Source organism: Diabrotica virgifera, chromosome 5 (assembly GCF_917563875.1).
Source record: "Diabrotica virgifera virgifera chromosome 5, PGI_DIABVI_V3a".
Classification (NCBI taxonomy): domain Eukaryota; kingdom Metazoa; phylum Arthropoda; class Insecta; order Coleoptera; family Chrysomelidae; genus Diabrotica; species Diabrotica virgifera.
In genome coordinates this window covers 234,857,294-234,885,159 of record NC_065447.1, presented here as the reverse complement: position 1 = coordinate 234,885,159, position 27,866 = coordinate 234,857,294, and the positions used below count along the sequence as shown (strand labels likewise).

Sequence of the window (27,866 nt, the reverse complement as noted above, 5' to 3'; positions counted from 1 at the left end):
CAGAAGACAAATCCGTAGGGGCGAAAAAATTCATAATTATTTGCGTCGTTGGCGTGGCATGAAACGGAATCACCCACACTGAAGTATCGCAGAAAAAGCGAATGGGGGCGAGTCGGGTAATAGGGCATGCGAATCAACAATGCCCATCAATCATTATTAATATTTCCGAACCGTTTATCGACATTTCGACGTGCTACTGTCATTTGCATGCCGTCGATTTATAAGGGTAGATTTCTCACGGTACGAAGACTCTTGTGTTTATGGTTTTGCACGAACTTCCGATGCGGGGTAAATACAACGGTTCGAAGGAGGATTTCCGCCTTCCGGATCGATACTTTGACACAAAAACACATTTTGGTACGTGAGATAGCAGTAATTGCGTCAATTATACACGGTAGCAAGAAAGTATGGAAACACGTCAATATTTCGGAAACCGTTGGAACGATTTTTATAAATTTTGGTAGGAAACGGTTTTCTAATACGGCCGATATTATAGTAGTAATTACAGTGTTGTCAAATATTCCGTTTTTCTAAAAATCTAATGAACTTTCTTATTTCAAATAGAATACCCTATATATTATTTGCGTTTTGACATCCTTAAGAAATACTGATTATTTTTCATGTTATATTTCCTATACTTAAATGCCATAATTTCGGAGTTATGGCTACATTTATTAAAAAAAAAGAATGTGTGTGTACTTCTATCAGTTTATTTGTATTTTATTTAATTATTAAACTAATTTGATATTACCACTTTCAAAAAATTTTTAATAAAACAATATGAGAAGTTAAAAAAAGAGAAAAAAAGACTCGTCCGTGTCCGGATTTGAACCCGGGAGATCCGCGATGCGTAGTCGATTGCTCTACCAATAACCATCCGGGCTTTGTGTAAACGACTTCTCGGACATAATTACAAACCACGGTGACAAATAGATCAAGTGAAGTATAAAGATATAAAAATGTTTAATACTTATTATCTTACTCCCGAGGAAGACAAATCCAAAGACACAACAACACTTATAATAAATATATTTACTAAAAACACTAACATATTCTTTTCAAACCTTATTTGCGCTGACGCATATAAACTTGAATGATTTAGCAACTAACAACATACTGTCTGTGTGCGCATGCGCCCAGAATAATAAAAATTTAGTCTCAATCGCGCCTAAAGCAGTATAACTTCAAAAAAATTTTAAACAAATTATAAAAATCATATTTTTCGACCGCGATAGACATTATTTTAGGTTCTTTGGATCAGTGAGAACAAAAATAACAAAAGGTCTTTTGTAATTTTTCTTTAAAGTTAATCGTTTCCGAGTTATAAACAATGTAAAACTGAAAAAAATCAAAAATACAAAATTAGACTAGTAAGTTTTCAAGATTCAAAAACGCATAAAAAAATAATTTTTGAAATTGCGAAGTATGTACCTATATCAAGCTTAAACCTTCTTTTATCAGCTCTCTATAAGAATTTTTGGCACGTTTTATTCTAAAACATTGTTTTTTTTTTAATTGTTAATGAAGCACATATGCGAGGACGGGAGATCGGGCTGCATTAACAACTAAAAAATATTTTAAAATGAAATAAGCCCAAATTACTTATCGGTAACTGATAAAATAAGGTTTGAGCTTAAATTTAGGCTCTTCGTAGTTTCAAAAATAATATTTTTTACTTGTGTTTTTAAACCTAGAAAATCGTCATTTTTCGATTTTTTTCAGTTTTAAATTGTCTATAGCTCGGAAACGATTAAGTTTAGACAAAAATTACAAAAGGCCTTTTTTGTTTCCAATGATTCAAAGAACCTAAAATAATGTCTATCTCGGCCGAAAAATTTGATTTTTATAATTTGTTTAATTTTTTTTTTAACAAATGTAGCAATAACTCCGAAATTATGGCATTTATAACATGAAATGGATATATAATATAATAATAACATGTAACGTCGATAGTCGCGTGTGAGATTCTATCTCAAAATACGAATTTAAAACAAATTTTTATTTTGTACTATTTTTATCTACTTTTTATATTGAAAATATATATTTCTAACACTTTTATTTAAAAAAACCTGTGTTAACGGCACCTGCCAACATCGGCCACCTGTCCTAACGGCCAGTTTAAAAATTTCCCAAACCAATTATATGTACACTACAAAAACTGGCAATACTGTTCACCTTTCTATATCGGCCAATAGTTCTTTCAATTTTAGTGGCCGTCACTGACAAATTTTACTGTAAAGTAAAACCTGTGATAACGGACACCTGCCAACATCGGCCACCTGTCCTAACGGTCAGTTTAAAAATTTCCCAAACCAATTATATGTAGACTACAAAAACTGGCAATAGCGGCCACCTTTCTATATCGGCCAATAGTTCTTTCATTTTTAGTGGCCGTTACTGACAGGTTTTACTGTATTACGAAAAAGGATGAAATGTGAGATTCTATCTAACGGCGCGACTACTCGCGGGTTAAAGCTAATTGGCTCTCCCCAAAGCCATAAATTCCACAAAAAGAAGAAGAAGAAAAAAAATCCTACGCATTACTACACCCCTCCTCGAGGCACTTACGAAATTTTTTCAAAATTGCAAAATTGTTCATCAAGTTATTGCGAAAAAGGATAAAAATTGAGATTCTATCTCACCGCGCGACTACTCGCGGGTTAAGGACGTCAAAACGCAATAAATATACAGGATGTTCCATTTGAAATAAGAAAGTTCATTAGATTTCCAGAAAAATGAAAGATTCGACAACAATGTAATTACCACTATAATATCGGCCGTATTAGAAAACCTTTACCCACCAAAATCTATAAAAATCGTTACAGTGGTTTCCGACAAATTACCGTGTTTCCATACTTTCTCGCTACCCTGTACGTTATATTCTCGCTGTTTCGTAATATGTATATCGTATTTTTGGTATAATTTACTAGAGTGACAGTATTGCCAAAATCTATTATTTTTTCAGTTTCAAAACTATTTTGAAACAAAATTTTGAATAAAAAATTGAAAAAGACAGATAGGTTTTTGTGCAAAATTATGACAAATGAATGAATGGGAAAAGAAAAGTATTTTAAGGGGGAGAGGATTGAAAATTTTTTAATTTTCGATATTTTTATTATTTTTAATGAAAGTACATCACTCAAAATTTCAGATTGACCGGAGTCAAATTACCGGAATTACAGCATGTTTAACAGCTATTCCCTCCTCTTTTATAAATTACTCAGCTATTCAAGAACATAGTCCGGTGTGCATCACTTTACCATTTGACAGGCAAAACAGAAATAGAAAATAAAAGATTTCATAAATTTTAACGCGTTTTTCTCAAAATTGCTTTTTTCAAAAGCGGTGCACATTGTAACTCTAAAACTGCTTGACCGATGTCAAAATATTTTTTATGTTAATTTTTTGTTTAACAATAATAAATATGTTGATTTTTATCCAAAGAAGTTACTTTTTTACCTTTCCTTATTTTCTCACACTTGATTTTTATACAGTATGTCTCTGTAAGTTGTATCCATATGGAAAACTTTTTTATTAATAATTTTACGGAAAAAATTTATTCTTCATAAAAACCTCTGTATGGTCCAAACCTAAGATTTAACCATCAAATATCAAATTTTTTGAATATTATATGAGGTATGTCAAAAAGTTTGAATTTCACTCAAGAGTAGCTTTATTTTTCACAATATTGAAAATTGCTATTATGAAAAGTTGTTTGGAATTAAAAACTATATTCTAGTATGCAATTACATCCTTCTAATTAAAAAAAAATGAAAAGTTATGGATAACGTAACATTATTTTCAGTTATTTCAATTTGGATAACTCTTTTATTATTAATTTTACGAAAAAAAGTGATTCCTAATAAAATGTTCTGCATGCTCTGAAGCCTAAAATACAACCATCTTGTGTCACATTTTATCAATTTTATACGAGGTATGTCAAAAAATATGAATTTCGCTCAAGGGTAAAACACGTTTTTTTTTCACAATATCGAAAATTGTTATTATAAAAAGTTATTTAGAATTAAAAACTATGTTTCAGTATGTAATTACATCCTTCTAATTGAAATATTCTGAACTATACAAGTACTTTACTTTTGATCTAAATTTATTTTTTTGACATACCTCGTATAAAATTGATAAAATTTGATATAAGATTGTTTTATTTTAGGTTTTAGACCATTCAGAACTTTTTATTAAAAATTACGTTTTTTCGTAAAATTAATAATAAAAGAGTTATCAGAATTGAAATAACTGAAACTAATGTTAGTGATCTATAGTTTTTCAAAAAAAAATTTTTCAATTAGAAGTTTGTAATTGCATATCAGAATATAGTGTTTAATTCCAAACAACTTTTCGTAATAGCAATTTTCAATATTGTGAAAAATAAAGCTACTTTACTCTTGAGTGAAATTCAAACTTTTTGACATAACTCGTATAACATTCATAAAATTTGGTATCTGATGGTTGAATCTTGGGTTTTGGCAAAAAAAATAATTTAATTCATATATCCATGTTAGAAATTTTATTTAGAAAATTAGTTCATATTAAATGGTAAAAAAAATTATTCACTCAGGCAAAAAATTTTGGATCTCCGATTTGTCTGAAAATTGGTATATAGCTTCTGCGGGACGTAAAAATAAGATATTTAAGGTCAAAAAATCTTCTTCTTCTTTTTTTCTCAAAATGTTATTTTATGCGATTTTACAGTAATTTGGTGTTTATTTAAACACATTTGCATTTTGTCGTAAAGTATCAATGAAAAACATAATATTTTAATATAAAGGGCTCAAAAATGTCATTATATGGCATTATAACAAGTTATTTTGAATCAAAACAAGTTTTTGATCAAATTTTATAGTGTAAAAAACGTTAAAATACCGTTTTTTAAATTTTCCTCCATTCCCAAAATACGTCATCATCGATTTGGCTGAAAATTTGCCCACAGATAGCCAAAAGATAGGACTTTAAGTGGTTAGAAGGATTTGAATTATATTACAATACCAAAAAAGTTACATGCAGTAATATCAGACTCAAAAGTATATATTAGTCCAGTCGGGATAGCATTTGACCTTGAATGCCGAGCTGCCCAAAATTTTATTTTTCTGATCTTTAGGGGAGTCAATAGTAGCCTAAATTTAAAATCACAAATGAATTCCTCCGTTACGTTAGCCGCCATCTTGATTTTAAAGGAGAACCTGTCTTGCTCAATATCTCCGCCATTTTTAACTTTTCGACAAAAATGGTAGGAACTGAAATTGTTCCAAATAAATCGTATTTACAATTATTACAATTTCTTTTTAACAATTTTTGTTGTGAGGTCGATATTTTCGAGTTAATTGTACTTACAGTAGACGCCTATATTTTTGACTATAATATTGCATGTAACTTTTTTGGTATTGTAATATAATTCAAATCCTTCTCACCACTTAAAGTCCTATGTTTTATCTATCTGTGGGAAAATTTTCAGCCAAATCGATTATGATGTATTTTGAGAATGGAGAAAAATGTAAAAAACGGTATTTTAACGTTTTCTACACTATAAAATTTGATCAAAAGCTTGTTTTGAATCAAAGTAACTTGCTATAATGCCATAAATGACATTTTTGAGTCCCTTCTATTAAAATATTATGTTTTCCATTGATACTTTACGATAGAAAATGCAAATTTGTATAAATAAACACCAAATCACTGTAAAATCGCATAAAATAACATTTTGAGAAAAAAAGAAGAAGATTTTTTGACCTTAAATATCTTATTTTTACGTCCCCCAGAAGCTATATTACCAATTTTCAGACAAATCGGAGGTCCAAAATTTTTTTTGCTCCAAAATTGAGTGATTTGAAATGGAATGACCCAAATACTTTTGTTTAGTAACAAAAAATAAAAAACAGATGACCATAAACAAACAAAAACAAGAAATAAATGTAATTATATGTTAAAAAGAAACTTATCAAACCTGTCGGGATTCTGATCTGTCGGGATTTTGGCCTGTCGGGATTCTGGCGTGTCGGGATTTTGGCCGTCGAGATTGTGGCTGTCGGGATTTTGGCTGTCGGGATTTTGGGGTAGACCCCTTACAGGGACATACTGTATATGATACTCAGCTAACTGATTCAATAGTTTTTGTAAGCAGCCAGATCAATCGAAACGACCAAACATTCCGCCAGATACACACAAAGGCTCGCTATATGTATACAGCAGTACTTACTTTTCTTAAAGAAGTTCAGTTCTTGTGTTTATGGTTTTACACAAACTTCCGATGCGGTGTAAATACAACGGTTCGGAGGAGAATTTCCAACAGATTTTGACACAAAAAACACATTTTGATACGTGAGATAGCAGTAATTGCTTCAATTATATGTTATATTCTCGCTATTTCGTAATATATCGTATTTTTGGTATAATTTACAAAAGTGACAGTATTGCCAAAATCTATTATTTTTTCAGTTTCAAAACTATAAATTGAAAAAGACTGAAAATGTTTTTGTGCAAAATTATGAAAAATGAATGAATAAAAGAAGAAAAGTATTTTAGGTGGGAGAAGTTTGAAAATTTTGAAATTATTTTGAAAATTTTCGATGTTTTTATTATTTTAAACGAAAGTACATCACTAAAAATTTCAGATTGATCTGAGCCATATTACAGGAAATACAGCATGTTAAATATTCCTACATTCGGCTCGCTTTGCAGCAGTAGTGACAATAGAAATTTAACAGCTATTCCCCTTCTCTTTTGTAAATTACTCAGCTATTCAAGAACCCATTTCGGTGTGCATCACTTTACCATTTAACAGACAAAAAGAAATTGAAAATAAAGGTATTCACAAATTTAAACGCGTTTTTCTCAAAACTTCTTTTTTCAAAGGCACATTGTAACTCTAAAACTACTTAAGAGGAAACAGTAGCGATTAACAGGTAGTGAAAACGCGTTCCAAGATTGCAGCTGTAATTTTGAATATTTTTTCGATATATTTGGCACACATATCCATAATATAATAAAGAATGGCGGTACAGAGCCCAATTTGAAAAATATATTAATATGTGGAAATTACTCTGTAATTAAATACAATTTAAAAAAAAAACGAGCCTGTACCGCCATTAAGAAGAACGATAAAATACACTTTCTTCAAATAAACTTTTTTATCCGATGCCTAGATTTTGTGTCATTTTGGAACTACTAATGAAATAAAAAATTTTAGTAGTTCCAAAATGACACAAAATCTAGGCATCGGATAAAAAATTTTATTTGAAGAAAGTGTATTTTTTTGTTCTTCTTAATGGCGGTACAGGCTCGTTTTTTAATATTGTATTTAATTACAGAGTAATTTCCACATATTAATATATTTTTCAAATTGGCCTCTGTACCGCCATTCTTTATTATATTACGAATACGTGTGCCAAATGTCTCGAAAAAATATTCAAAATTATAGCCGCAATCTTGGAACGCGTTTTGGCTACCTGTTGATCGCTACTGTATCACCTTAACCGATTCACTTAAAATTTTGCAAAGCTTTTCATTAGACATTTTATGAGGTAACTCTGTCGAGATATTTTTTGATCTATATTAATTTTTTGTTTAACATGTTGATTTTCGCTCAAAGAAATTTTTTCTTTGACTCCTTATTTTCTCACGCTTAATTTTTATATATGATACTCAGGGAACTGATTCAATAATTTTTGTAAGCAACCTTACCAATCGGAAGGAAGGGCCAAATATTCCGCCAAATACACACAAAGGCTATATGTATACAGCAGTACTTACTTTTCTGAAAGAAGTTCAGTTCTTGTGTTTTTGGTTTTGCACGAACTTCCGATGCGGGTTAAATACAACGGTTTGGAGAAGGATTTCCGGATCGATACTTTGAATCAAAAAACACATTTTAGTACGTGAGATAGCAGTAATTGCGTCAATTATATAATATAATAGTGTCGCTATTTCGTAATATATCGTATTTTTGTGATATTTGCAAAAGTAACATATAACAATATTGCCAAAATTATTATTTTTTATTAGAAGTTATACAGCTGTGAACAATAAATATTATTTCAAACTATTTGTTTTAATATATACCAGAGGTATCAAATAATAGACAAGACGAATCCTCAAGCTAAATGATGCGTTTATATCTCATAATTCATCGCAGCATAGAAACTGTTCTACCTAGTAAAGACAGGAGACAAAACTTTATTAATACTACATCAATTAAATTTGAAAGCTAATTTAGCAAAAATTCATTATTTATAACTTAAGATACTGTCCTTCCTTCTTAACTTAACCTTCTCAACTTAAGGTTGCATTCCTTCCAAACTCTGTCACGTACATGTCACCCCACGTTGGGCGTCATTTGTATAACCAAACAACGCTGGGCTCACTTATTTTAGTTCTAGACTAGCTAATATATACCAGGGGTATCGTATAATAGACAAGACGGTTCCATAAGCTAATGGATGCGTTTTTATCTCATAATAGCTAGCAGCATAGAAACTGTTCTATCAGGTACAAGACAGGAGATAAAACTTTATTAATACTATATCAATTAAATTTGAAAACTAATTTAGCAAAAAGTCACTTATAACTTAAGATACAAACATTGCTTTCCTTTCAAACTCTGTCACCTACATGTCACCCCACGTTATGCGCGAACGCTAGAATTTTAGTCCCCGCCTCTTTCAACTAACTATTTATAGATGGTGCTACATAGTTGCATATTATTCTCGATCCGGTCGTCGAAGAGTAAGGTCACTGCTAGCACACCCCACTCTTACCGACGAACAGCGAGAAGCCTGAGAGCACCAAGTGCTGAAGAAGCTGCGCACGGTTAGCCCTAAGCGATTAGTTTGGACTCAGTGTGAAAAACCAACGACGCTTGGCCGTGTAAACCAAAAAGGTAGACGGATTGCGGGGTTTCAGAGGAATATTCTGGCCCTGGGCTCGAGCGAGTTCGCTCGCCCCGAACTCTACCTAGTGTTCACATACGGTTCCAAGAACAAGTGCGAGTAAGGGGGAAAAACTACCCGCGAAAAAGGCTTACAACGAGTGACCCACCAGCAGCAGGGTAAACTGCACCCATCAGGTAGATATAGTCACTGTCTAACGCCGGAAAAGCACGGAGGGGTGGACAAGCCACCTTTATCCCTGGGGTTTACCCCCCAGAACACCTTGAGGCTGAGGTGCCCTCCGATCGCTAGACTTGCATCCTCCCAATTGTCATGCCTTCATCAGTAAGGTCCGTCAGTTCCACCCGGTCGCTTCGTCCTCGGACGACGACCTCGACAAACGTTGCCACCAATACCACCAATACAGCCACCACTACAGCCAACCAGTTCGCTTCCTTGCAACAGGAAGGCACTGTACCACCACCCAGAGGCTACAACCGTGTCACGGCGGAGCTGGACCTCGAGACGCTTAGCGCGGAGATGCAAATCGTCCGCGATAAGTATCGCGAGGCCTACCTCCACGTCGAGCGGGACGACGCCTCCAACCCCCCTTCTGCAGCGATATGCACACGATTTTCCGCCTTTAACACCAGCACAGGCTGGTCCTCAGCGTCAGAGCACTCGGAATAGGCAGGGTGCTATACCAAAAATTCCCACCCAACCGTCTAAACAAGCACCCCAACAATCTCAACAACAACCCACGCAACAGCAGCCCTCTCAACAACAAGCATCCATCAGCGCTTCCAACAATCCTGAACCCAACGATTTCGTCTTCCAAAGAAGACAACTAAGACAAATGTCTTATGCCAATGCCGCAGCCAATCCACGCCCCAAAACTCAAGCCAGAAACCAAAATGTCAAAAACGCCATAAACGATCCTACTCTGTCCGAATATCTTATCAAAGATCTCCCAAAAGATCTGTGTAACAAACGCACCTTCTTTCGGCAAAGAAATGCCACCACTCTCTTAGCCAACAAAATCCATTCTTGTAAAGTACTCTCTCATGGCATTGCACACCTTCGACTTTTCAATCCGATAAATGCAGGGGAGATAGAAAAAGCTATCCACACAGCAACTGGCCAAACCATGGTTACGGTTCACAGCCGTAGCAGAAATGCAAATACTTCCACTAAAGAGCCCACATACCTCCTCTGCATTACTGGTATCGATGTGGATTATTCTGAGCAGGAGGTCACCGACGTGCTCACCGAACAACAATTCCCAGTCGAAAGACTGTGGAGAGTCAAAGCCTACAAAACAGGCAAAGACTCTAAGGTGATCAAGGTGGTGACCAAATCCTTGGAGAAATTCACATCTGCTTTGAGCCGAGGCATAACACTCGACGGCAAAATCTACAATGCCGAACTTCCACATGGCTCCGACCCTACAATCCCCACCCCAAAATACTGCAGCAAATGCTGCATTAACGGACACTCTATCGACGAATGCCCTCAAAAATCATTCGTCTGCCCCCACTGCGGCGGCAACCACAAATCCAGCGCCTGCACCAAACAGCAGGAAACCAAATGCCCGAATTGCGGCGGCGACCACCCCGCATACTCCAAAAAGTGTCCACAAAGACACACTATCCCCTCCGCCCAACACGAAATACAGCCACTAACGATCGAAAGATCATTCCCTCCATTCGAACTCCCAACGGAAACGAAAAACATCCTGTCAATTCAGACTGCTCTGCTACTGAACCTGTTGCCCGAACTTCGCGAACATATCGCTGCAATCACGGCTAATCTAATTAGCCAAGTCTACGACCACTCGACAGTGGTCCACGGGTACGGGAGCAATGTCACGGTGACATTCCGCTCCAACCACTAAAACCCTCCCTTTATGGATTTCACCCTAGGCACAGTCAACTGTCAGGGTCTCTCCAAAAAGAGACCCCTCATCAAGAATATCCTGTCGAAGCACAACATCCAGATCCTCGCACTCACAGATACTCTGTCGAAAAGCGATCCACACTTCGCAGGATATTCGATCATCCATCGAAGCCGCTGTCAGGTTTCACGTGGGAATGGTATTCTCGTGAAACACGGAATACCGCACACAACACACACATTCCCACAAAATTTTCGTCCACCTGATGTGGACTTCCTGGCAATTGACGTGCATATCTCCAATAACGAAACCCTCACGATAGTCTCTTACTACAAACACCCGGGTCAGCCACTCAGCAGGCACTTGCTTGAGTATTTTTCAACGCTTAGCAAGGCCGTGCTGATGGGTGACCTAAATTGTAGACACACTCAGTTTGGTGATCACCGTTTAAACCCAGAAGGCATCCGCCTCACGGATTATCTACTAGACCTTCCCATTTCAAGAATCACCAACACTGAATTCACGTTTTTGAACGCTAATGGGGCCTCTATTGTCGACCACATCCTAGTTACTAGTAACATTCTGGATCGGTTCGGGGATAGATGCCACATAGGCGATTCAATAACGTCAGACCACTTACCTCTTCTTGTCGACACCGACATACTATTTCCAAAACAACCAAACCCTCCAAGATCTATAAGAGACTATCGTCACGCTAACTGGACTGAATTCCAAAACTTCATCACACAAAATCTCCCTATGTTAGGCGAACTCGACACTGACGATAGTATCGACACCAGTGCAACCGAAATCGAGAACCTCATCACTGAGGCGATCACGCACGCAATTCCACTCAAACAAATAACCTATACATCACCGGCACTTCCACAATACATCATTGCCAAAATCCAACAAAAACGACGTCTTCTACGTCAATACAAGGCCAACAGAAACCCACTAATCAAAACAGAGTACAACCGGATCTGTGCCAGGATAAAGAGGGAGATATCTGTCCTAACGGCTCGCCTGTGGGAAGATACTACCTCAAAACTGGACTACAGAGACGGAAGTAAATTCTGGCAAAAATTCAAAGTCCTAACAAAACAAAAACTATCTCAACCATCCCATCTGTTGGTCAACAATCACATAGTCAATTCCCCAGAAGGGAAAGCCGAAGCATTCAGAAATTCGCTTCAAAACAATTTTCAAACTCCAGATAACCCGAACTTTGATCGCATATTTAAATTCAACACAGAATACATTGTAAATGTTACTCTCAACCACTACATTCCAGTCTATGATCCTATCATGGACCCCCTCACAAACAGGGAAACGGAGAGCTTTTGCCAAATCGGCAAAAACAGCGCTCCCGGACCTGATGGCATCAACCGAAGGTGCCTCAAAAAACTTCCAGAGAGTATCATTCCTCTTCTAACTAAAATATTCAATGCATGTCTCAAAAACAGCCACTTTCCTACTCCTTTGAAGGTGGCCAACACCATCATGCTTTTGAAAAAAGGCAAACCCCCAACCGACGTGGAATCCTATAGACCAATTTCATTAATCAATACTCTGGGTAAAGTTCTTGAGCTAATCCTAAAAGAGAGGCTGAATGACTTTCTCGAAAACCACAATATCATACCAAAATTCCAATACGAATTCCAGTCAGGTAGATCTACTAAACATGCATTAATAGATTTCACTACCAAAGTTACTCAAACCATCAACGATGGTTCATTCGCCATAGCCACATTTCTGGATGTGCAGAAGGCTTTCGACCAGGTCTGGCACGACGGGCTTGTTCGGAAACTTCTGGACATCGGGCTACCATTGCAATTTACCAAAATTGTACACTCCTACCTCCACAACCGTACTGTCAGAGTTAAAATAGGCGATCAAAAGTCCACCCCCTTCACTCCACAAGCTGGAGTTCCCCAGGGTTCAGTCCTAGCACCGCTGTTGTACATCATCTACAACAGCGACATCACTAACCAAAATATCCCAGGTACTCGGCTGTTTCTCTATGCAGACGACACGACTCTGCTCTCAACAACCTCTCGATACAACCCAAGACTCCTCTTCAGAAGAGCCCAGGCTCTGTTGGACGGCGTCGGCGAATGGTGTTGTAAGTGGAGAGTCACGCTGAACGCGAACAAAACAACAATTGTGTTTCGCGCCCCTTCTGTGTCAAATAGAATCATAGCCAATGAAGACGACCAATATCCACTGAGACTGTTGGGAGAAAGGCTTGTTGTTAGCCCGACTGCGAACTATTTGGGAGTACTGTTCACCAGGACTCTCAACTGGGACGCAGATCTAAAGGCAACTTTAGATAGGGTAAGGAACAGGGCCAGACTTCTCAACGCTCTCTCGGGAAAAATTGGCAAGACACACAAGAAGATTCTCATTCACACTTACAAGACCTTTATTCGACCCGTCATGGAGTACAAATCATGTATCTACTCTCTTTGTTCAAGACAAAAACAAGAGAGGTTGTTGAGAACAGAACGTAGAATCTTGCGTAGATGCAACTATGAGCACTGGCGATATCCCTCAAACGAAATCCATAACATCTCGAACACCCCCAAAATCACCGAGAGAATAAACTCTCTGAACAGGAACTTCACAATCAAAGTAATCAACGGCCCACCTTCCGACACACAAGAATCTCTCAAATGTTTCTGTTCATCTTCCGGCCACGTACTCCACCGAAAGCCCAAACACAAAAAGATTCATGTACCGTCCGCTCTAATGCAAACATGCATTGACGAACTCCCGGTGGAGTACGAAAACATCCTCGAGGCTACCCCGTTAGCCTACCGTACCCACCTCTAACATTTCCTCTTCCCTACCCCGAACAGGGAGAAGTTGGTTTTTTGCGGTTTCCCAACTTCATTGCACAATTATACCTGTTCGTCCCAAGAAAATAGCCGCAACTATTTTCTCCACTCGAACGCACACTGTCCACGCCGCGCTCAAAGCCACCTCCTGACCGCCGACGAGGGACGCAGGTTCGCCTGTCGTTGTACAATGGTTTCTAGGGAGACTGGTCGAGAGCAAAGCACGGACAGTACACGTAAATGTCTATGGAACCAACAACAATCCATCAAACTTTCTTCTCTGTTGACTTCTTAGCCTTCTGGACACCACCGTCCGGCATAACCTAGGATCCAAAAACACCAGGACACGGCGCTTGCCCCAGTGTGTTTTTCGGACTGTTTGCTTTTGCTGCCAACACTACACATTCACTACAAACCCTGAAGAGGACAAAATCCTAAACGGGGACAATCATTGATCGCATTTCCACATAGCAATTATCTATACACGCAAATCAAACAATGATAGTAGTAGTAGTAGTTGCATATTTGGTAATTATTTTAATAATTACACCGAACAGAAAAAATATTTGATTCCAGTTCACTGCTTCTACACAGGTGCTCTGATGAGGCTAAGTAAAAGCCCAAATACGTGTAGGCATATAGTAGATGCTCTGTTCTATAATCAAATCTGAATCGTCTTTACTTTCATAGTAATGATATCTCCCTTTATACTGCTACGGCACTGCTACGGTTGAACCGCTTATTATTACCACTGATTTTACCCAAGGTACTCATTTTATTCAGGTTAAATCGAACTTGAGCCTATAGGTATTTAAAAATATCTAGATGTTCTCGTTGGCGCCGGGATACGATCCCCGTCCATTTGCGTGGAAGTAAAAAAATGAAACATTTAAGTTAGATAATGCCACCGTAATTTGGTCACCTATTTAATCAAAATGCTATTGACCTCGTAGAACCCCTTCAATATCTGTGTCGAAAAGTGGGTGTTTATCCTAGAAGAAGTTTAGAAGTAGATATCATATGCAAGAAAGCATATTATGCTTGAACAATTACAAAACCAAGTGGATATCCCAATTAGGTATTCTAACGTGAACTATAAAAAACTTTTTCGAAAACTAAGAAAAATAACTTTAAATTATTCACCAAAAGAGAAAAAAAAAAGAAAAATTAATTATCGTAAGATGATATTGAAGACTTGTCCCAAGATGAAAGTCTAATTACTAAGAAGAACTGGATTAGAAAAATGAAATATTTTAACCAAGAGAGATTGTTCAAATATTTCTAGAATGAACATAAACAAAAGTTAAGGTTATTTCTTTGACAAATCTAAACAGTTTTATCAATATTTAAATTTAAAAATTTCAGCAATAAGGCAGTAAAATATGTCCTTCAGATTTTTTCGCATATTATCTCAGTATAATAATATCTAAATATAAAAATCTTTCATTCGTATGGACACTTTTCTAATTTAAAAAGAACTGTTACGAGGCATGCTTTTAAATATACAGAGGGACAAAATTATGGTATAAATTCATTTTTCGAGAACGGGAGATTTTGAAGAAAAGTCCTGAAACAGGTTAATTTTTATTTTTAAATGATGATTTTTGGCATAATATGTATCATACTAGTGACGTCATTCATCTGAGAGTGATGACGTTATCGTTTTTTTTTAATGAGAATAGGAGTTGTGTGATACTTCATTTGAAAGATTATTCAATTCTCTTTTCAGTAATATAAACATTACCATACTTATTTATACAGGGTGTCTAAAAAATAATTTTTGAATCCAATTAATTGACACAAAAAGAAGAATGTATGTAATTTATTTAATTCAAAATACATTTTACTGCTTTCAGAAGATATAGTCGGTTCGCTAAACTCAGATGCAACTGGCTAGATATTTTAGTCGATAATTTTTTTGTTTTTTGCCAATTTTGCAAAATTTGGCAAAATTACTAACTATTTAGGGATTATAAACTATTTCTTCTTCTTCTTCAAGTGCCGTCTCCTAATCGGAGGTTGGATATCATCATCACTATCTTTACTCTATCCACCGCTGCTCTAAAGAGTTCTATAGAACTGCATCTAAACCAGTCCCTTAAATTCTTTAACCATGACACTCTTCTTCTTCCTATACTCCTTCCGCCTCTTATCTTTCCCTGTATTATCAGTCTTAGCATTTCATATCGCGGTCCCCTCATTACGTGTCCCAGATATTGTAACTTTCTTATTTTTATTGTGTTTATTATTTCGCATTCTTTACCCATTTCTCGCAGTACTTCCGTGTTCGTTTTCCTCTGTGTCCATGCTATTCTAAGCATTCTTCTGTAACACCACATTTCAAATGACTGTAGCTTATTTATGTGTTCTTGCTTTAATGTCCAGCTTTCAAGTCCATATTGTAGTATCGAGAACACGTAGCATCTCAAAGCTCTTGCTCTCAGTTCTAAGCTAAGGTCTTTGTTGCAGAGAACTGTTTTCATTTTTACAAACGCATTTCTTGCTATTTCTATCCTGGTCCTTATTTCTGTTGTTTGATCATTTTTCTCTGAAATCCAGGTTCCTAGGTATTTGTATTTATCAACCCTTTCTATCGGTACATTTCCTAAATGTATGCTTGTTTGTATGTTTGTTTTCTTAGTTATTATCATGTATTTGGTCTTTTTTATATTCATTTTTAGTCCATATTATTTACAGAAATTGTTTGTTTTGTTCAGTAGTAGTTGGAGTCGTTCAGCAGAGCTTGCTATAATCACGGTGTCATCTGCATATCTTATGTTGTTAATAGATCTTCCGTTAATTATTATTCCTTCACTTTGAGATAGCAATGCTTCTTCAAAAATGGCTTCACTATATGCATTAAAGAGTAATGGAGACATAATACATCCCTGCCAAACTCCTCTCCTGATTTCAATTTCTGGACTGGGTTCATTATCTATTACAATTTGTGCTCTTTGATTCCAGTAAAGGTTTGTTATTATTCGTAAGTCCCTTTTGTCTATGTTTTTTGTCTTTAGAATTTGGACTAATAAACTATTTAGTTTATTTTATAGTTAAACTATTTAGTATTTAATAAACTATTTAGTAATTATTTTTTGCCAATTTTACTAAAATTGGGAAAATTACCGACTAAAATATCTAGAAAGTTGCGTCTGAGTTTAGCGAACAGACTATAGAATGTTTATTTGACAAATAAACATTGTTTTCGCTTAAGTTCAATGTTAAAGCTGCCAAGCACGTACCCTTTGGCCGTTTGAACATCTAATTTAAGCGAAAAGTATTGTTTATTTGTCATATTTAACGGGTGATCGAGTGAGCAAAAATTATTTTTTTGGCCACCCTATATAAATAATTATGTTAGTGTTTATTATATTGAATAGAGAATTGAATAACCTTTCAAATGAACTATCATACGACTCCTATTCTCATTAAAAGAAATTATCGATTACGTCATCACACTCAGATGGATGACGTCACTAGCATGATATGAATGGAAAAAAAATAAAAATCGACCTGTTTCATCTCCCATTCTCGAAAAAACGAATTTATTCCATAATTTTGGCCCTCACTATATAAAATTGTTACACTGCCTGAAAGACGGAATGCGGTTAACTGGCACTCTACAAAACACACTAAGGCCTCCTTATGTATCAATGGTTCCGTAACCGCGAAATCCAATTTAACCTTTGTAATTTGCTGACAATTTCTGTTGGTGCAGCATCCACCATCTCGTTTGTCAAACACTCTTACGCTAACCTCACGACCAAATGTGATTTTCGAGTGTTTTAAACAAACACCGCATTTCGGATTTTCGTATCCCGGATTTCTTAAGCTCTTTTAGAATAGAATGTCACGATAAAGACTTTGCGATATACTAGAATAGTTTTATAACGTTTTATATGGTTATAAAAACTCTCGGTAACTTAATTGATGACAAACAAGTTTGGTAATTATTGATGATGTTAATCATACTGATTCTAAACAAAAACATGTAGCAGCTGTTCTAGAGTTTTCTTCTTCTCCTTCTTCTTTTGATATATATACGCGTGTCAGTGTTAATCATAGTCATGACTGGCATGACTATGTCTGATTTTTTTTGATTTGCCTCCAGTAAATTGTAGTTCCATTATTTTTGTGGTCTTCCCACTGATCCTCTTCCTATTGGGGAACCGTCTCTCTCCGTCCTTACTCTATTTGTTGTCATTCGGCTTATGTTGTCATTTCATTCTACTCTTCTATTTCTGACCCAATTCTGCACCTTGCATCTTCGTCGTATATCTGTACTTCTAGATCTGTGTAGGGATGGAAAAAACCTACCGGTTATAACTTAAACCGGTTTTTTTACTCCACAATAATCAGTTTTTCCGATTTTTTTTTGTCCCGGTTATAACCGGTTTTTTCTTTAAAAAGAAACCTGGTTATAACCGGATAAGCAACCTCCAAAAAATATTGTACATGAATCTCAATAATACTGTTAGTCCAGGAACCGAAGCTTTTCACCTCGCAATTTTTACAGAATAGATCGATTTGCTTGAAAATTTGAGAATAAGTAGTGGATAGTCCAAGAATCAAAATCTATATGATGCCGAAAGTCGCTATTATCATGGGGGTGGTTGCCACCCCATCCCGGGGATGAAAATGTTTTATTATATTTTGACCGCAAAAGTGAATAAAAACATTCATTCTAAGCAAAAAATGCTCTGTACATTTTTTTGATAAAATTAATAGTTTTCGATTTATTCGCTATCGAAAGTGTTATATAGAATTTTTTTGTACAAGTTTTGTATAGAATTAATCAATGTTTTTCGATATGCTCATTTACGATTCACTCAATTTTTGCCATAGAAAAATTTTTTTCAAACCAGGTTCTTGGGAATTAAATAACCTACAATTTTGTATTGAAACATTTTTTCGTATCTCTAATGCTAATCTTTCTATTCTGAAGAAAATGGCATTTTTTACCAAACTACAAAAATTCGTTATTCGCTTATCTCCAGTTTTAAAAAAAATGATCATTCTAAGTGAGTTAAACTTCTAGAATCTATTAATAATACATAAATAAATGAGAATATATAAGGTCAATCACTAAAAACACAGCTAACTTACAATATTATGCCTCCAATTGGATTTCTCCTTTTTTTTTTCAAAAAATTTATTGATTTTTTAACCGTCACTTTTTTATTTTTTATCTTAGAAAGTTTGGTAAAAAATAATTTTGTAGGTTTTTACACGATCTATAAGCCTATTAATATTAAATCTTTTTAAAATCCTCAATCGCAAAAAGACGTGACTTTGAAAGGGTTGGTAAAGGTGGTTTTTGCATGTTATTACAAGTTTTAATTGTCAATAGCTCACTTAATTTTTGACCTAGAAAATTGTTTTGAAAAGCCATGTTCTTGTGCATTAAATAAGCTACAATTTCATATTTAAATATTTTTTCGTATCTCTGATGCTAAGATCTCTATTCTGAAGAAAAGGCCATTTTTTTCCAAAGTACAAAAATTCGTTATTTGCTTTTAACTCCATTTTTTTAAAAACTAATCATTCTAAGCCGGTCAAACTTCTATAACCTATTAATAATACATAAATAAAAAAGACCAAATAAGGTCAATGACTAATTTTAATTAGGGTGGTGATTAGGGGGTTGCCTGCAATCACTTTTTCGCTGAAAAAAATAGGGACTGACATTATTTTCATTATAAGTGACCTAATTTTTGAGCTATAGACATTTTTCTTATTTCTGGAGATAACTATTTTTAAGTACTTAAATTAGTTTGAACAAGTTGTCCTCAAAAAATGCATAGTTTTCCCGTCTTTTGACTGAAACTACAATATTTAGCATTTGACGAAGAAGAGCCAACATATAATGTATAGCTCGATTACTATTGGTCTTAAAGAAAATTTAAAAAAAGTTTTTGTTTATTTTTTCAAAAGGTATATTTTTGTTAAGTAAAGTTGTTTAGATAAAACGAAAACTCTTGGAATTATTAGCAGAAAACTTATTAAAAACATTGATTTTTTTCGATATAAAACTAACTTTTTCGATAGCGAATAAATCGAAAACAATCAATTTCATCAAAAAAATGTATAGAACGTTTTTTGCTTAGAATGAACGTTTTTACCAACTTTTGCGATTAAAACGTAATAAAAAATTTCCACCCCCGGGATGGGGTGGCAACCACCCCCATGGTAAAAGCGCCTTTCGGCATCATATAGATTTTAATTCTTGGACTATCCACTACTTATTCTCAAATTTTCAAGCAAATCGATACACTCTGTCAAAATTGCGAGGTTTTGTTCTATTTTAAGCTTCATTACTTGGACTATTAATCCACCCACATATATTTACACCGAAACATCTACAGCGTGTCTACTTAAGTTGGAAACATATGGGAAACTCTTTTATTATTAATTTTACGAAGAAAAGTTATTCTTTATAAAAAGTTCTGCATGCCCCAAAACCTAAGATTCAATCATCAGATATCAAATTTTTTAAGTATTATACGAGGTATGTCAAAAAATATAAACTTCGTTCAAGAGTAAAGTACCTTTATTTGTCTCAATATTGAAAATTCTTATTATGAAAAGTTGTTTGGAAATATAAACTAAGATCAAATATGCAATTACATGCTTCCAATTGAAAAAAAAATTTTTTCTCAAATTTATGGATACCCAACATCGTTTTTAATTATTACAAATAGGATAACTCGTTTATTATTCATTTTACGAAAAAAAGTTATTCTTCATAAAAATTTTTGCATGGTCTAAAATCTAAGACACAACCATGATATATCAACTTTTATTAATTTTATACGAGGTGTGTCAAAAAATATGAAATTCGCTCAAGATTATAGTACCTTTATATTTCACAATATTTCAATTAGAAGCATGTTATTGCATATTGAAACATAGTTTTTAATTCTAAACAACTTTTTTAATAACCGTTTTCAATATTGTGAAAAATAAAGGTACTTTACTTTTGAGTGAAATTCATATTTTTTGACATACCTCGTATAAAATTAATAAAATGTGATATCTGATGGTTGCATCTTCGGTCTTAGGACATACAGAGCTTTTTATAAAGAATACCTTTTTTTCGTAAAAGTAATAATAAAAGAGTTATCGTATGTGAAATAAATAAAAACGAAGTTAGTATCAATAAATTTGAGAAAAATTTGGAAAATATTTTTTTCCAATTAGAAGCATGTAATTGCATATTTGATCTTAGTTTATATTTCCAAACAACTTTTCATAATACGAATTTTCAATATTGAGACAAATAAAGGTACTTTACTCTTGAACGAAGTTTATATTTTTTGACATACCTCGTATAATACTTAAAAAATTTGATATCTGATGATTGAATCTTAGGTTTTAGAGCATGCAGAACTTTTTATAAAGAATAACTTTTTTTCGTAAAATGCATAACAAAAAAGTTTCCCATATGTTTCCAACTTAAGTAGACACGCTGTATAAGCTGATATAAAAACATCTATTAGCTAGACAGCTAGTACATAAATATAATTATTCATGTTTAGCCTTATGTTTAGCTGAACCTTTAGCTCAAACCTATGTTTAGTTGGACGATAAACACGGATCTAAGTAGAATAGATCGACTGTCTTTTCATCAGTGTGACAAAATTGTGGATTACTGTAAATATAGAGCACAAATCTCATGATAATTGGCAAGAAAAAGATAACAAAAGGTAAGATAACAAACCCCAGTATCTACAGCTACCTCGGCACCATAACGAATGAAGAATGAACCAACAGCCAGGATATCTCAAGAGCGCTCATCGGAAAAGCTAAATCTACCTTCAACTGGATGATGGCCTCCTTCAAGAGCCACAACCTCGCTCTTGGTATAAAAGTAAGAATGCGGTGATGCTGCGTCTTTTCTGACCTTTTTTGGAATTTAACCGTGGATTTTAAGCAAATAAGATTTATGCAGAATATTGGAAGTAGTGTTGCCCAAAATCGGTCTTGGTCTTGCAGTCTTGGTCTTTTTCTTGCGTTTTAGCAAGACCAAGACCAAGACCGCCTAATTTTAGCAAGACCAAGACCAAGACTTACCCTGCAAGACTTGAGCGAGAACAAGACTAAGCCTGCGAGACTCTTGCGTCCTTCAGTTAAAACTGAGGGTCGTTTTAGGGAGTATATAAGTACGGCTGTATTCTTAGATACTCTATGAGAAACAAAAAAAATTGTAATAAAATTTTTGAAAATTGGACTTATGCGTATTACAAACAATACCATAAACATACATAGCGAATCAAAATATCTATTCATTAAAAGAACACTAGACACATTTGACATGTACTCAGAGGTCATTATTATAATGTAAAAATAAAAATTTTTAGTACATTTTTTCTCAGCAGCCGACTTCTTTGCTCTGAAATTAATTGTCCTGGTTTTGAGAATAGTCGTCTTATATAACACAACATTCCTGCGTTGCGACGCCTACAGTAATGTCGAATATCGTATCCAAACTTTTTAAAAATATGTCACCTTAACACTTATAATATAAATTTACATAAATAATTTTTTTCATTATTAGTTTTCTAGAAATATAAACACCAGAAATCTTATCAGTATGCATTATTATAGTAAAACAATTATGTATTGTTTCTGCTGACTGTGTCCTGTGTTATGAGGTCACTCGGCTAAACAAAATTTGCCGAAACAGCGCGGCTATTATTTATAAGTATCATAACCAGACAAAAGTATAGAGATAATGCCGGATATCGTGTAAACATAATACCGAAATATTATTTTAACGATATACCTACACTTCTCCAAGAAATTAACGCACCACCTTAAAAACGGGTCATTTTTAATGTCTCAAATTTCCTAAACCTGTTGTCCAATTTAAGTGATTTTTTTTAATATTTCGTCTTATTCTTTATAAATATCGCAGTAATAATAGATATTGTTGCTAGACAGGTCAATTATTGTCAGTGTATACCGGGTGTACCAATCAAACTGTGTTTTTTCTCACTCTGTGGAATATTCTAGCATTATGCTAACTTATTATTCTATATTCTAGCATGCAATAGCATACTGAAATTAAAGCCCAACTATAGCCTCATATTTTCTTAACATTATGTTTTTTATTCATTCACTTATATTGGATAATAAAAAAGTTAGGTACTTTTTTAACTAGCCATGTTTTTCATCAATACCGAATGTGTTTAAATAAGTATGGCAAACTTTAATGAGTAATTCTGCATGAAAAAGTTTTGACAGTTTGCTTCATAAACGTTTACTTTATAAATGATTTGTTTACCAAATACGGGGGGGGGTTGAAATTTGTCTTACAAACTGACGATTTATTTATTGCTCTAAAACCGGTTGAGATATACAAATGAAATTTTGTGGGTTTTAAGAGGTAGTTTTAACTTTAGTTAGTTAGAACATAGGCAGGGATCACTTAGATCGTGGGTTCAAACCCCACCTGGTGTCAGTTGTTTAGATATTTATTAATTTGGCTAGTCTTTATTATGGCTATGATATTCAAGCTTACAATGTACCTCTCTGTTACGTTGTTCTGCAATAGATATGCAATAGGCTAATGGGCAACTGCGAGACTTGCAAGACTCTTGCTGCAAGACCAAGACCAAGACCAAGACCAGGTGTACTGGCGCAAGACCAAGACCAAGACTGTCTAGGTCTCGTCTTGGTCTTGCATTTGGGCAACACTAAATTGGAAGCATTTGAGATCTTGCTATATTGGGAAATAATTAAGATCTTGTGGACTAACGAATCAGAAATTAGGAGGTCCTTAGAAGAATGAAGAATATCCGAGACCACCATCAAATCTCGAAAGCTATAATATTTCGGACACATTATGAAAAATGAATCCAGATATGTCCTACTACAGGCCATCCTAAACCGTCAATATTTATATCAATTGATTATCTTGGTATCCATATATTCTTTCAATAATATCGATATCAATAATATTGATACCGATCGATTTGAATGGAGTATCGCAAACTAAAATGCAATGTAAATGTAAGATTGTAACTTAATGGGTAATAACTATTTATTAAAATACCGAACCCCGGTTTTTGGAATAACCGGTTTTTTTGACCGGTTATAACCGGCAGGTTAAACCGTAAGTAGAAAAAACCGGTATAACCGAAAACCGGTGTTGTGTCAAAAACCGCCATCCCTAGCTTTGTACCATAGTGTCTTACTATCGATTTTGCGAAGGGTTTCATCTCTACTGTTTCTAGCAATATTTTTGTTTTCTCTATGTCAGGTCGTGTTTCTGTCGCATATGTCATTATTGGTCTGCTGACGGTTTTGTAAATTATGCCTTTCATTTCTTTTCCAATATTTTTATTTGTCCATATTCTTTCATTCAAACAACCTTCCTGCACTGTTGTTTGTGTATATTTGATTATTGAATTCAAAATAGTCTTGATTTATGCAAATTTCAAGAAGGTGTAAAATTTTAGATGCGTGGATACGTGGATGATATACTAGTATGCTTTACAGGAACTAACAGGCAACTTGACCAATTTCTATCATACATTAATTCACTTCATAGTAATATTGAGTTTACAATAGAAACCGAACAGAATAAGTCCATAAACTTTCTAGATGTAACAATTACCAGACTACACAACAAACATGAGTTCTCCGTATATCATAAATCTACCCATACTGACACAGCTATACACAATTCATCATCCCATCCTACACAACACAAATTAGCAGCCTAACATAGCATGATACATAGACTGACAAAAATTCCCATGTCCAAAAATAAGTTCGAGATATAACTGAACGCCATTAAACAAATAACAGTAAACAATGGCTATATATAACGAACAAACAATTAACAAAATTTTAAACCAAAAACTGCATCAGAAAGCCCTGAAATTAGACTATCCACCACCACAGAAAGAACACAGTACTTTCTGCTCTATCACATATACTGGCAAGATAACAAAAAAATTAGCCAGATACATAAAAAAGAAAGGAATAACACCAGCTTTCAGAACTAACAACAACTTAAGCAAACATATTAAAAACAATAAAAGCCGAAAGAGAAAGCAACTACAGAGTGGTGTGTACAAACTAACTTGTGGTGACTGTCCGAAAACTTACATCGGTCAAACTGGCAGAACTTTTGACAAACGGATAGCAGAACACAAAAGGGCTTTCAACAATAGAAAAACAGACACTTCTACATACGCACTTCACCTTCTAGATCATAACCATTCTTTTAATGAACAGTTTCAAACTCTGCATATTCAAAATAAAGGTCTTAAGCTATCTTTATTAGAATTTATGGAAATTAATAAATTGAAAAATACAGATATAATTCTGAATGACCAACTCGAGGCAAACACCTGCCCACTCCTCAACCTCTTCAGTTAAAGGCTTTAAAAAGACAAACCCATAGTAATCTAAATCACTTGAGAAAGGCACTCTGCCGAAACAGCTGTAGTCACATAGTTGTAATAAATTTTGTGGAAGTATACTAAACCAACGTTTTCAGTGTTTTATTGTTAAGTAAAGAAGAGATAAAGAATAGACGAGGACAAACAAGAGACTGCATATAAAAATTGAACCCGGTACTGTGGGATAAGAACATCAGTATAAAAACAAAAAGAAGAATATATAACACAAAATTGGATAGTAAGTAAGAAATCCAAAAACAAAATAAGAGCAACAGAGATGGATTTGTTTATGGAGAAGCTGTAGAGTAACAAAAAGAGATAGAATAAATAATATAGAGATTAGGATGAGAATGAACTCAGATATAATGGACTACATAGAACAGAATAGATTAACCTGGTACGGACATTTCAGAATATCAGACAAAAAACGTTGAATAAACAGAATAACAGAGTGGAGCTCGATAAGAAGAAGAAGAGGGCAGACCCCGAAGAAGAATTCAAATATCGACTTCCGGTTCTACTTCCACTCACGTTGGATGAAAACCTAGGACTTACGAAGTCTAATTGCTTGTTGTCTCAGGATTCTTTGTATTTTTAATTAATAGATGTCTAAAATGATTAATTTAAGATCTGTCTTCCACAATTGACCATATTTACCTCCTTAGTTGTTTCTACCTTATCGAATTTTTTCATTTACTTTATTTAGTGTGAAAGCTATAAGCTTTATGTATTACAAAAGCAAATTTTATTTCTAGTCGACTGCCTTTGTGTTGTAATGAAATTAATGGTAGCCAACACCGCCTGAACAAAATTCAACAAGTCTTGAATCAGAGTTTGGAGAATATTCTAAACGTTTATTACTCAAGGGAAAATTTATCTTTGAATGAATCACTTTTGGTTTATTGTAGGCGTCGGCGCGGCGTCCCTCACTTAAAATTTATGCTTCGAAAAGCGTAATATTCTAATTAATTTACTCAAAATAAAAGTGACCAATTATAGCATTAATTAAAACCGACGCAGTAAATATTGCTTTAACAACGTGAAGTGTTTAACTTTGTTCACTTTTTATTTATTTTATATAAAATAATATACTTCGCTTGTATTGCTCTATGTAAGTAATGCTACTAAGTTAGAAATAAAATTTGTGTTGCCCAAAGAGCCGTGGAAAGTTCAATGTTAAGCATTTCTCGTAGGAATCGAATTACGAACAAAGAAATAAGACGAAGAATAGGAGTGACAGATGCCAGAGAAAGAATTATGACCCTAAGGTGGAACTGGGTCGGGCACATAGCTAGAATGTCGGATAACAGATGGACACAGCCAATAATACACTATCGAAGTAGAGGTCGTCCGCCAACAAGATGGTCTGATACATACAGCACAAAACAGAAATACATGGAAAATACTGAGGGAGACCTATATCTAGCAGTGGATATATCCGGATTGAATGATGATGATGATGATGATGATGATTTTGCTCTATTATTTATTGACCAGCAGTTTTCGTTTTGTTGTGAGTCTTGTATTTTTTTAAATATTAGTCATGTTTCTAATATAGTCCAACCCTAGGCGTCTTACAACCAGTAATGACCTGTTGGGTGCCAATGTGTAACGATAGAACAACTACAGATAGTTTAAGAGTTAATGTAGAAGAATTAAACTCCAACTAAGTATGGGAGCCTACGGTTTTAGCTTCGCCTAGCTGTCTCTCTGGTGTATAGTACCTGGCAAGTTATTTTAGAAAACCGTATCTTAATCCTATTACAAAGTCATTTGAAGAGTGGAGATATATAACGGGATAAGTGACAAAAATACACAATCTAGAAAAATGAGTTTTTTCCAGGAAACGGAACGCTATACTTGGCGTGGATCCTATCTGCTGAATTTATTTAGAACTGTTTCCAATGCAACTGCGACTTTGTCCATAACACAGGTTAACGGCATTGCTGCATAGACCATTATAATGTAAAAAACAGAAATATTGATTTTTTGTCACCTGGTCCGTTATATAATATTTATTTCAAGTACATAAAATAATACAATTTATGTACCTGAAATTATAGTTGTTGCAAAAGCTGTAACTTTGATTTTTGTTTCTTAGGAAAGACATTATTAAGAAATTAAAGAGGAATTAATCAATTTTCCAAAATGCGATTCAATGTTGGGGTAGCTAAATTATATTTTTAACTGAATTTCCTTAGACTTTCTAGATTTAGTACTTGGTAGATGGTATTTATTAAATTTTTAAAACTGTTTTTAAATAAGTATCGTCGGGTTGTAAGTAGAAAAAAATGCATTACCTAAGTAAAAATATGACATTACATTGAATTGAATTTAGCAGCTTAGTAAATTGAAAAAATAATAGGGGATTAGTGATTACAACAAAAAACACTTTTCAGATTGTAAAAAACGCAGAAAAGTATTTTAATATTTATTTAAAAGTAGCTTTAAAAATCTAATACATACTATCTAACAAGTACTAAATCTAGAAAGTCTAAGGAAATTCATTTAAAAATATAATTTAGCTACCCCAACATTGAATAGTATTTTGGAAAAATTCAATTATTATACCTATTTTCAAGTCCAACAATAGACGAACAAAAATTACCTCATAGAGACACATATCATTCAGGTAATGTGCAAAAAAACTATCGTTAGTAAAAATTGCTATCGATACTAGATAAAAATTACCTCTTGGTTAACGAGCAGAGAGAATTTCGGGAAAATCGAACTGCTATACTGTACTGATAATCTCACTGATTTAGAATCTTAAATTCTTCAATTTTCAGCGAACAAACTAGAAACGCTTGCAATGATCAATGATCATATTATAAAAGAA

At 34.4% G+C, this 27,866-nt stretch overlaps 1 protein-coding gene across 6 annotated transcripts in view; it reads left to right on the top strand.

The window, feature by feature from the left end:
- The window catches only part of LOC114337069 (neuroligin-1-like), a 616,817-nt gene that overhangs the window by 355,895 nt on the left and 233,056 nt on the right, over positions 1-27,866 (top strand). The gene's annotated exons all lie outside the window — the stretch shown is intronic.